At 46.2% G+C, this 12,840-nt stretch overlaps 1 long non-coding RNA gene across 1 annotated transcript; it reads right to left on the reverse strand.

Annotated features, from left to right (window-relative positions):
* Positions 1 to 10,045: 10,045 nt before the first annotated feature.
* On the reverse strand, positions 10,046 to 11,039 carry LOC120987009. Its single transcript, XR_005775876.1, has 3 exons — positions 10,976 to 11,039; positions 10,403 to 10,468; positions 10,046 to 10,095 (listed from the first exon to the last, which is right to left on the reverse strand). It is a non-coding gene; the product is annotated as an uncharacterized LOC120987009 (long non-coding RNA).
* Positions 11,040 to 12,840: the final 1,801 nt, after the last annotated feature.

Consider the following 12,840-nt stretch of genomic DNA (forward strand, 5'->3'; position numbering starts at 1 on the left):
CTAGTAGCCGAGACGGCTCTAAAGGCACTGGTTCAGGGCAAATTACCAGCGGAGGATTATTGCACCCAATTCAGAAGGTGGTGTGTCCCCTCAGGATGGAACGAACCAGCCCTGAAGAGTCAGTTCAGGTCAGGTCTGTCTGATAAATTAAAGGATCTTCTGGTCAGTTATCAACTTCCAGAGACCTTAGAGGAGATGATGACCCTTGTTGTCCGACTTGACCGACGGGTTAGAGAGAGACGACAGAAACAACAGTTCTCTTCCAGATGGTGGTCCAGCCAGAGGCCTATCCCAGAGACAATGCTGAGGTCTCCACCGAGGAACCCATGCAGGTTGGCATGACCCGAGGGAATCTTCGCTGCAGACGTGGAGAATGCTTTTACTGTGGAGATTCTGACCATTGGATCAACCAGTGTCCTAAGAAGGTCCTCTCTGTCAAGTCTCCTAAGGCAAGGCAACCTAAAGACCAGGTACACCCTGAATTTTCTAAATGTAAGCTTTCGGTACCCATTACGATTTCTCTGGGAGTAGATAAATGGCCGGGTAAGACCTTTATTGATTCTGGCTCAGCGGCTAGCTTTATTGACTCTGAGTATGCTGTTAGATTGGGTATTCCTATGTTTGCCTTACCAACTCCTATCCATGTCATGGCTATTGATGCTACTCCTCTTATTGGTGGTACGGTGAGCTTATGTACCTCGGAGATTTCTCTAACCGTGGGTGTGTGCCACTCAGAGAGATGTTCGCTTCTAGTCCTAGAGAACCTACCTGCTGAGGTGGTACTAGGGTTGCCTTGGCTCCGACTACATAACCCCACTATAGATTGGTCCAATGGGGAGTTGGTGAGATGGGGGCCTAAGTGTGACTCGTGCCTGTCCGTGGTACAGGCTGGGGTCTCAGTAAAGTCTGATACTTTACCCTCTGTTGTTAGAGAATATTCTGATGTATTCTCATCACCAACCCCGGAGGTTCTACCCCCCCATAGACCTTATGATTGTACCATAGAGCTAGTAGAGGGGGCCAAGTTTCCTAAAGGACGAATTTATAATCTTTCTATGCCCGAACGCAAGGCCATGGAAGATTATATTAAGGAGAGCCTTGGTAAAGGGCATATTAGACCTTCTGTCTCTCCTATGGGGGCGGGGTTTTTCTTCGTTAAGAAAAAAGATGGTGGTCTTAGGCCATGTATCGATTACCGGAGATTAAATAAAATCACTGTCCAGAATAGATACTCCCTCCCATTGATTCCGGATTTATTTAACCAGGTCCTGGGGGCAACCTGGTTTTCCAAAATTGACCTGAAAGGGGCATACAATCTAATCCGAATCAAGGAGGGAGACGAATGGAAGACGGCGTTCAATACTCCGGTTGGACACTTTGAATATCAAGTGATGCCTTTTGGACTCAGCAATGCCCCAGCTGTGTTCCAAAACTTCATGAATGACATTCTTAGGGAGTTCTTAGGTAAATTTGTTATTGTCTATCTTGACGACATTTTGATATTCTCTCCTGACTTCGAATCCCATGTGTCTCATGTTAGACAAGTATTAGAGGTGTTGAGGGAGAATCAGCTATTGTAACGCACCTAGTTCATCAGTTAGGATCTCAACTGCGGAAGCAATGGACATGCACTATTATCCCACTGCCCTTGTTCTTGGCTGTGGGATTCGCGGTTATTCAGTATGTACCCCAGGCGTCTCTCTCAGTCTTGGGCGGAGAGTTTGGGGTAACAAAATCATTTACCGCTATCCATCTAATTAGTTACTGCTGGAAAGGGAGGTCCCCCAGTATACAGGAGTCACAAGTTAGTATAAGCTTGTGCACAGTTCAGAGTTAATATCTAGTATGCAATAAGTTCAGGGTTAGTATATAGCATGTCCACAGTTTAGTATATAGTATGCAGTAGGTTCAGAGCATGTCCACAGTTTAGTATATAGTATGCAGTAGGTTCAGAGCATGTCCACAGTTTAGTATATAGTATGCAGTAGGTTCAGAGCATGTCCACAGTTTAGTATATAGTATGCAGTAGGTTCAGAGTTAGTATAGCATGTCCACAGTTTAGTATATAGTATGCAGTAGGTTCAGAGTTAGTATGGGAGTATCGTCTCACACCAGTCAGGAACCACCCCACTCAGAGTTCCAGGACATTAATCAGAGCAGGTAACAGGCATATACTTGCGGTTAGTTGGTCCTGGCTAGGAAGCCAGCAGTGGGGAAGCCAGTGGCAAGAAGGTAGACAGTCCTTCACGCTGTTGTTAGGGATCCAGGTCTGGATATGTGGACAGAGTCCTCAGATGCAGTGGAGCTAGCAGGGTGCGCACTCCATTAGTGGAACACCCTGCTTAGCACCTGTCTTCTATTTAAGGGCCGGACGGTAAGTGGGCGGAGTCACAGGACGGCCCAGCAGCCACTGCGTTCCACGCTGGAGTGCAAGCCAGCGTAACACAGGCGGTCACTGCGTTCCACGCTGGAATGCAAGCCAGCGTATCATCGCAGACGGCCGGTGCGTTCCACGCTGGAGCGCAAGTCAGCGTATCGTCACAGGGAGCCGCTGTGATCCAGGCTGTACTGTTACAGTACCCCCCCTTAAGGGACCCCTCCGGGGTACCCCACTAGGAGAGGGTCGGTTGGGAAATCTTCTATGGAACAATCTTTGGAGTCTGGGAGCATGAACGTTTTGCACATCTTCCCAAGAGTCATCCTGGGGACCATACCCCTTCCATCTAATGAGATACTGGATCTTCCCCCGTCTTCTTCTGGAATCAATGAGCTGCTCAACTTCAAATTCTTCTTCTCCTTGGACCTCTATCGGAGGCAAGGGTCGAGGATCACTTGATGGGAACGGCCTAGATCTAAACGGCTTCAGTAGTGACACGTGGAATGTGGGATGTACCTGTAATCGCGGAGGAAGGGTGAGTCTCACCGTGTTGGGGTTAATAATCCTTTCTATCGGAAAAGGACCCAGGAATTGTCTTCCCAATTTCTTGGAAGGTACCCCCAACCGAAGGTTTTTTGTTGATAACCAAACCGAGTCCCCGACCTGGTAGGGAGGACTTTCTCTCCTACGACGGTCGTAGTAACACTTCTGTCTTTCTTTTGCCCGTTGAAGGTTGTCTTTTAGCGTCTTAAGGGTAGTTTGCAAAGTGGTCAGATAATCGTCTGTGGCTGGAACGTTTGTGGGAAGGCTGGTTTGAGGAAGAGACCTAGGGTGAAATCCGTAATTAGCAAAGAATGGAGTATGTAATGTGGAGGAATTCGTAGAATTATTATAGGCGAATTCAGCGAGAGGAAGTAGGCCCTCCCAGTCATCCTGGAGAAATGAGCAGTGACATCTGAGATACTGTTCCAGACACTGATTCACCCTTTCAGTCTGCCCATTAGTTTGGGGGTGATAGGCGGTAGACATTCTGTGGTCGATTTGAAGTCTGGAACAAAGTGCTCTCCAGAATTTGGATACGAATTGCGAACCCCTGTCTGATATGACCTGGCTAGGAATTCCATGTAACTTAATAATATTAGACAGGAATACCACAGCCGTTTCCTTGGAGGAGGGTAACTTCTTGAGGGGCACGAAGTGTGCCATCTTAGTCAGCAAATCCACTACCACCATGATGGTGTTGTTTCCTCTGGAAAGGGGAAGTTCAACTATGAAATCCATCGAGACCCATTCCCAGGGTCTGTTGGCGATGGGAAGACTCATTAGGAGACCATAAGGTCGGTTTCTGTCAGTTTTACATGAGGCACAGGTCTCACACGTGGAAACGTATTCTTCAATTTGTTTGGTCATCTTTGGCCACCAGAAGTTCCTGCGTATCAGGGTTGTGGTTTTAGCAATGCCGGGATGTCCCGCGAGGGGTAAATCATGGCAAAGTTTGATCACCTGATTGGTGAGGGAGGGTGGTATGTACAGTTGGCTGTCCTTGTAAAGGAGACCCTGTTGGTTCTGCGAAAGACCAGGGGGGGTATTAGCATGGTCATTAATTAGAGCATCCTTGAGCTGGGTTTCCAACGTTATGGTGGCAAGGACAAGTTTCTTCGGTGGAATGATCCATGTGGGGGCCGTGTCTGAGGTGCGAATTTCAGCCAGTCGTGACAAGGCGTCGGCCTTCCCATTTTTTGAGCCTGGTCGGTATGTAATTTGGAAGTTAAACCTGTCAAAAAAAAAACTCCACCGTACTTGACGGCCTGATAATGTTTTATTGGTTTTCAGGTATTGTAGATTACGGTGATCCGTATAAATTGTGATGGGGTGTATTGATCCTTCAAGTAAATGCCTCCAATTTTCCAGGGAGCACTTTATGGCGAGGAGTTCCTTTTCGCCTATGGGGTAATTGAATTCGGCGGTATTTAGCGTCCGGGAGTAGAACCCGATAGGATGTAACGGAGTTGAAAAAGAGCTTCGCTGGGACAGAACAGCTCCTATGGCTGCCTGGGATGCGTCTACTTCCAGCACGTAGTGATGGTTCGGATTTGGGAGAGTCAGTATCGGTGCCGTAGTGAACCTGTTCTTTAATAACTCAAACGCTGATTGGGCATCCTTGGACCAAACGAACTTCGTGTTGACACTAGTTAAGCGGGTTAGTGGTTTAGTGGTAGCGGAGAAATCTTTAATGAATTTCCTATAGAAGTTTGAGAACCCCAGGAACCGTTGAAGAGCTTTCCTGGAATCCGGAATCGGCCAATTTTGGATGCAAGTGATTTTTGAGGGATCCATCTGGATACCTTTGGGTGAAATTATGTATCCGAGGAAGGGAAGAGAGGTAGTCTCGAATACACATTTTTCCTGTTTGACATATAAGCGATGAACACTTAACCGTGCGAGAACCCAACGGACATGTTTCCTGTGATCGTGTAAGTTATCGGAATACACTAGTATATCATCAAGATAGATGATTACACATACGTCCAGTAGATCCCTAAAGATGTCGTTAATAAAATTTTGGAATGTGGCAGGGGTGTTGCACAACCCGAAGGGCATCACTGTATACTCGAAGAGTCCATACCGAGTGCGGAAAGCTGTCTTCCATTCATCACCTTTTCTGATCCTAATTAAGTTGTATGCGCCTCTCAAATCCAGCTTGGTGTAGATAGTTGCTGTTTGTAATCTTTCTATGAGTTCGGATATTAGCGGCAAGGGGTACCGATTTTTGATTGTTACTTTGTTCAAGGCTCTGTAATCTATGATGGGCCTTAGGCTTGAGTCTTTGTTTCTCACAAAGAACATCCCTGCTGCTGCCGGGGAGGTTGAAGGCTGAATAAAACCTTTTCGTAAGTTCTCTTCTAGGTACTGTTTGAGGTGAACAAGTTCTGGTTGTGCCAATGGATAAATTCTACCCGTGGGTATCTCACTACCCGGCAGCAAGTCTATGGGGCAATCGTAAGTCCGGTGCTGCAGCTCAAACATTAGTTTGCATGCGTTCAGGAAATCCCTGAACTGCCTTCGGTCACCCGCGAATATCTCAGGTGGGCTGACCTTGGGTTCTGGTCCATCACGGGGGTGTCCTGGCCCCTGAGTGACAAGTTGCCGTATTGCCTGGTTTTCTAGCTGGAGATGTTTTATAGTCACATTGAGGGTCTCCACCCTCTTAGTGAGGGTGACGAGGTGACCTGCAACCTCCGCTGGATCCATGTGGGTTCCACTAATATGTAACGCACCTAGTTGATCAGTTAGGATCTCAACTGCGGAAGCAATGGACATGCACTATTATCCCACTGCCCTTGTTCTTGGCTGTGGGATTCGCGGTTACTCAGTATGTACCCCAGGCGTCTCTCTCAGTCTTGGGCGGAGAGTTTGGGGTAACAAAATCATTTACCGCTATCCATCTAATTAGTTACTGCTGGAAAGGGAGGTCCCCCAGTATACAGGAGTCACAAGTTAGTATAAGCTTGTGCACAGTTCAGAGTTAGTATCTAGTATGCAATAAGTTCAGGGTTAGTATATAGCATGTCCACAGTTTAGTATATAGTATGCAGTAGGTTCAGAGCATGTCCACAGTTTAGTATATAGTATGCAGTAGGTTCAGAGCATGTCCACAGTTTAGTATATAGTATGCAGTAGGTTCAGAGCATGTCCACAGTTTAGTATATAGTATGCAGTAGGTTCAGAGTTAGTATAGCATGTCCACAGTTTAGTATATAGTATGCAGTAGGTTCAGAGTTAGTATGGGAGTATCGTCTCACACCAGTCAGGAACCACCCCACTCAGAGTTCCAGGACATTAATCAGAGCAGGTAACAGGCATATACTTGCGGTTAGTTGGTCCTGGCTAGGAAGCCAGCAGTGGGGAAGCCAGTGGCAAGAAGGTAGACAGTCCTTCACGCTGTTGTTAGGGATCCAGGTCTGGATATGTGGACAGAGTCCTCAGATGCAGTGGAGCTAGCAGGGTGCGCACTCCATTAGTGGAACACCCTGCTTAGCACCTGTCTTCTATTTAAGGGCTGGACGGTAAGTGGGCGGAGTCACAGGACGGCCCAGCAGCCACTGCGTTCCACGCTGGAGTGCAAGCCAGCGTAACACAGGCGGTCACTGCGTTCCACGCTGGAATGCAAGCCAGCGTATCATCGCAGACGGCCGGTGCGTTCCACGCTGGAGCGCAAGTCAGCGTATCGTCACAGGGAGCCGCTGTGATCCAGGCTGTACTGTTACAGCTATCCGCTAAACAAGAGAAATGTGTCTTTGGTGTGCAGGAGATTCTGTTTCTAGGGCATGTTCTGACTCCTCACGCCTTCAAGATGGATCCTGGTAAGGTACTAGCAATTAAGGAATGGGTAAGACCTTCATCCTTAAAGGCCTTACAACGGTTCTTAGGTTTCGCCAATTACTATCGTAAATTTATTATGAATTTTTCCGTAATTGCTAAACCGTTGACCGACCTTACTAAGAAAGGGGCGGATTTGGAGAATTGGTCTACTGAGGCCATTTCTTCATTTGAAAAATTAAAAAAGGCATTCAGTAGCACTCCCATTCTGATCCAGCCTGATCAGGAGAAACCTTTTATTGTGGAGGTGGATGCGTCCGAGGACGGCGCAGGAGCAGTCCTTTCACAAGGTCCTGCCAGCCTCACTAATCTGAGACCATGTGCCTTCTTCTCCGGAAATTCTCTCCCACGGAGAGAAACTACGACATAGGGAATAGGGAGCTGCTGGCCATTAAATGGGCATTTGAGGAGTGGAGGCATTTTCTGGAGGGGGCAAGGCATTGTGTAACTGTTGTCACTGACCATAAAAACCTTATGTTTCTCGAGTCTGCTAAGAGGTTGAATCCCCGTCAAGCCAGATGGGCTCTGTTTTTTCTCGTTTTGATTTTTCCATCACGTTCAGGCCGGGAAGTAAAAATGTGAAGGCGGACGCATTATCTCGGAGCTTCCAGGCTTTTCAACCTACTGAGGTACCACCTGAATCCATCCTACCAGCAAAAATCTTCTTAGCAGCTCTTACCCAGGATATCTCGGCTCGCATTAGGTCGGAACAACATCTGGCACCGGTATCCACCCCAACAGATAAGTTGTTTGTTCCCGTACAATTTCGTCTCCAGCTGTTGGGTGAGTGTCACGATTCTGCCTTTTGTGGACATCCGGGTGTTGAGGGCACTAAGGATCTGGTTTCTAGATCTTATTGGTGGCCCACTCTAACTAGGGATGTCAAGTCCTATGTGTCAGCCTGTGAGGTTTGTGCCAGGTCCAAGACACCTAGGACTCGCCCTGCTGGTAACCTACGACCCCTACCCATTCCCAGTAGACCCTGGTCCCATATCTCGATGGACTTTATAACTGACCTACCGCTGGCGGAGGGTAAGACTGTAGTGTGGGTAGTGGTGGATAGGTTTAGCAAGATGGTCCATTTCATTCCCCTGTCTAAACTCCCGAATGCCAAAACCCTGGCGTCTATTTTTGTGAAAGAAATTGTTCGATTGCATGGTATCCCGGAAAATATTGTTTTGGACAGGGGTGTGCGGTTTGTGTCCAAATTCTGGAGGGCCTTCTGTCAAAGATGTAAAATTTCGTTGTCTTTTTCTTCCGCCTACCATCCTGAGAGTAATGGGCAGACTGAACGCCTTAATCAGTCTGTGGAACAATTCCTGAGGTTGTATGTTGCTGATGACCAGCAATTATGGGTCAAATTCCTTCCGTTGGCTGAATTTGCTCTGAATAACCGTGTCAATTCTTCTGCTGGGGTATCCCCTTTCTTTTGTAACCATGGTTTTCATCCCCGTTTTCATTCTGGGTCGTCCGTCTCCTCCTCTAACCCTGAAGCTGATAAACTCTCCTCCGAACTGTGCACAGTTTGGGCCCGGGTTCAATCGAACCTAGAAAAGGCTCAATGTTCTCAAAAACTCAAGGCCGATAGGAGACGTTCAAGGGGGGTAAACTTTCAGGTTGGGGATAAAGTATGGTTGTCCTCCAAGAATCTATCTCTCAAGGTAACTTCTAAAAAATTTGCTCCTCGTTTTATTGGACCATATAAGATCACGGAAGTGATTAACCCGGTATCTTTTAGGTTGGAGCTGCCTGAGTTATTCCACATTCATAATGTGTTCCATAAATCTCTGCTTAAAAAATATTTTGAACCGGTAGTACCATCAAAAGCCTCGCCTCCGCCAGTTCTTGTTAATGATGCTGTCGAGTATGTGGTGTCTAAAATAGTGGATGTCAGGAAGGTGCGTAATTCCTTGCAGTACCTGATTCACTGGAAGGGGTATGGACCTGAAGAGAGATCTTGGGTACCTGCCAGGGAGGTTCATGCTCCTAGACTTGTTCGTAAATTTCATTTAGAACACCCTGAAAAGCCATCGCCTGAAGTCTTGGGTCCGGTGGCCCCTCGTAAAAGGGGGGGTACTGTCACGGGGTTCCGAAGGTGCACTCGGTCCCCCATTGCCCGCAGAACTGTTGCTTAGCTTTTGGAATGAGGTTCTGTGTTTGACCTCATTCCCAGGGCGGCTTTACTAGCTGGGTGGCTCCTTGCTCCTAAGTCTGCCTTGAGCGCCGAGCTGATCACTCGGTGCTCGACTGGTTGGTCTGTCGGTCATGTGACGCTGGCCACGTCACATGACCCTCACTCCCCACTATAAATACAGGCAGCCTGCTGGCTACAGGTTGCCTGTTAATTTCTAGGTTCCTGGCTATTTGTTGGACTGCTGAATACTTACCTGATCCTGTTCCTTGACCATCCTTTTGCCTGATCCTCCTGTACTGCGCATCCGTCCTGGTATTGTGACCTCGGCTCCCACCTGACTACTCTCTTAGGACTCCTCTTGTACTTCTCTGCTCTCCTGGTATTTATGACCCCGGCTTCTCCTGACAATTCTCTGCTTGCTCCATTTGTACTTTGCAGCTTTCCTGGTATTGACTCGGTCCGTTCACGTCCTGTTGTTTGTCTGTCTGTCATCCCTGCACTTACTCCAAGTTAGGGATTGCCGTCCAGTTGTCCCCTGTCATTACGACTCGCGAGGCAAGTAGGCAGGGCCAGGGGTAAGGGTGGAGCGCAGTGGTCACTTCCCTCCCCCCTGTGTGTGTGTGTACGCGACCGTTACACTATCTCAATTATAGCTTGCATGTCCAAATTGAAAATGTCCAAACCAATCTCTGACAAATGAATCTTGTCCGAAAAATAAAGGCCGGGCAAACCACCTTTAAGGTCCACGTGTCAAAAAGAAAACCCCCAGATTATTGTCATAAAACAAGCCATAATTCTAATCAAACGTATCCTAATCTTATCCAAAATTATTTAAAATTAGAACAGGATAACCAAAGTAAACGTGGAATCATCTCAGAAAAAACTAAACGGGCATCAGGGAACAATCGCCTAGCCCTTACCATAGTACGTTTCATACAAAAAGCCAACTCAATGGTACCAAATTTGCCCACATCATTGGCCCCCGCATGAAAAATTATTATATCAGGATCAGGGTATAAATCACACATTTCTAACAATACATCCATCAAACCTTCCCAACGAAGACCCCTGACTCCATTCCAGTATATTCGAACCGTATCTGTGGACCAAGAGAGGTTATCACCGTACAATCTTTTTTCAGCTCTGCGATGGGTCCAATATACGAAAGAATGGCCAATAATCCATACGGTGAGACCTGTGAAAACTATAATATAAAGAATCATCAGATCACAGAAACATCAGGACGAACATACATTTTAAAATGATTAGACGACCATCTTCCAATCCGTTTAATCACCGACGCACTCAAACCCGACCGAGCCGCCGCAGTGGCGGCTCCAATCCGGAAAGAATGCGACGTAATCCGAACACCATCTAAACCCAATTCCTTTAAACATTTTCTTAGCACGGACCTAAATTGATACTGCGTTAAAGGAGAAGCATTCGCATGCACAAAGAAAGCATTACCACCCCTCTGGTCTGCGAAGCCAATACTGAGAAATCATACTCACCGGACAAATACCACCCGACCCAACTCTGTTCACTCGGATCCAGGTACCCTTACCTGACTGATCCATCTTTGACGTCGGAAGGAAGAACAAAACATAATTAACATGAACATGGACATGCTTCAAGGCCAAACCCAAACCCGCCTCACTATTTCTTGGAAACAACTCACTAATTCTAAAAGCACCAAAATTCTAAAAGCACCAAAAAACATACAACAAAAACGCGGTGGAAAACAGCAACTCTTCAAAACTATCAAAACAAACTAAAGAAGTAGCATGACATAATGATAATAACAGCGTGGGAGAAATAGGACTTCTATTGTCAGGAGAACAATTGCCACAAAGAAGGAGAACCTAAAACCCGAAGAAAAAAGGAAACACCTGACAAAACCCTTAAAACAGTAGAGTAAGCCAGTCCCTCCCTAAACAATGCCACACAAAATGCAAATGCAGCAACCTCGCCACTACCATGAGAAGACCAACCTCTATCAGCTGTAAAACTGCACCACCTAAGCCACGAACGGCTATAATCCGACCATGTCGCCGGAGCCACAGAAGACTGTAAGTAAGACATACCTAGGACCAAATCAGATTCCACAGGTACGCAGGGCACGATTTCCCTTTCAGATCGGCCCCTTCCGCAAACTGTCGGAATGTCTGAAACTGAAAACGGGAAAGCGAATCAGCAATTGAATTATCTATCCCAGGGATATGGCGAGCTTTCAACCAAATATTTAATCTTAAACAGAGAAGCACCAGATGACGTAACAATTTAACTACTAAAGGACATTTTGATGATAAACAATTAACTGCAAATAAAACACCCTTATTGTCAGTATGCAAAATAATTCTCTTATTGGAAAAACAACTCCCCCATAAAACTAGCGAAACCACAACAGGAAACAGCTCTAACAAAACAATATTCTTAGTCACCCTATTCAAAATCCAAGCAGGATGCCATTCTGATGCACACCAATGTCCGTTCCAATATGCACCAAAACCGCAAGAACCAGCAGCATCCGTAAACAAATCCATAGAAGAAGCTAAAACAAAATCTTCCTGCCAATATGACCTGCCATTATAAAGCTGAAAGAATTCCAACCAAATCATAAAATCTTCTTTAACCTCCCTAGATAAACTAACATGAAAACCCGGGTTCCTCGCACCAGAAATCTTTGCAGACAATTGCCGACAAAACACCCGGCCCATCGGCATAATCCTACTGGCAAAAGCTAACATACCCAAAACCAACTGAATCTCATTCACCTTAGCTGTACGCTTACTTAGCAATGAAGATAATGCCATACAGATTTTTGACACTTTTTGCGATGGAAGACAAAATTCGCCTTTCACAGAATCTATGACAATCCCCAAATATTCCAAACAATTAGTAGGGTACACCGTCTTATCCTCAGCTAACGGAACACCAAACTCAGAACAAACTGCAAAAAAGGATTCCAAACTTTCTAAGCATGCTGAAGACTCCGCTGGACCAATGAACAGGAAATCGTCCAAATAGTGCGTCACTGCACCCCGCATACACCTGACTGCTACTACCCATTCAATAAACTAGGAAAAAACTTCAAAATAGAAACAAGACAAAGAACAACCCATTGGAATACATTTATCAAAATAAAATAAACCCTGAAAATGAAAACCAAGTGAGTTAAAACAAGAAGGATGTACAGGTAACAGGCGAAAGGCGGACTGAACGTCCGCCTTTCCCATCAAAGCACCTTTACCAAAACGACGTATCAGGTCTATTGCTGAATCAAACGTGGCATACTTGACCGAACATAATGTTTTATCAATCTCATCATTCAAGGATGCACCATAAGGAAATGATAAATGATGAATCAAACTAAAAGCATTGGGTTCTTTCTTTGGAACAACTCCCAATGGAGAAAGACGAAAATTGGCAAAAGGCGGAGAGGAAAAAGGACCAGCAATACTGCCTAACTCCAGTTCCTTTGCCAATTTATCCCTCACAACCACAGGAAATTGATCAACCGAAGAGAAATTATTCACCCATTCACAACCAAAGCCAGAAAACGATGGCAACTGAAAACCCAAAGCAAAACCGTCAAGTAGCAGCTCCACCATCTTGCAATTTGGGTAACGTTCTAACCAGGGACGCATGGTCACCAGATTTACTGGCGTCCATGCTTTTTGCAATAAACTCTTTTGTGGATGGCATGGTAGGCATGTTAGCTCTTTTATAACAGCGAACCATCGGATGACTGCCCCCACAAAAGGCACATTCATGGCGATATTTACATGACGCCGGCCACCTACACTGTGCTTCATTAAACGCAAAGCAGGTGCCCTTTTTTAACAATTGAGACTGCGGTACTGCAGAGGCTGGCTGCTGTTTTGGGGCAGAATAAGATGAACGCTGTGGCAACAATAGATTAAGCCACAGCCCAACATCCTTTGTGCCC

The sequence above is a fragment of the Bufo bufo genome, chromosome 1, assembly GCF_905171765.1.
Source record: "Bufo bufo chromosome 1, aBufBuf1.1, whole genome shotgun sequence".
In the NCBI taxonomy this organism is placed as follows: Eukaryota; Metazoa; Chordata; class Amphibia; order Anura; family Bufonidae; genus Bufo; species Bufo bufo.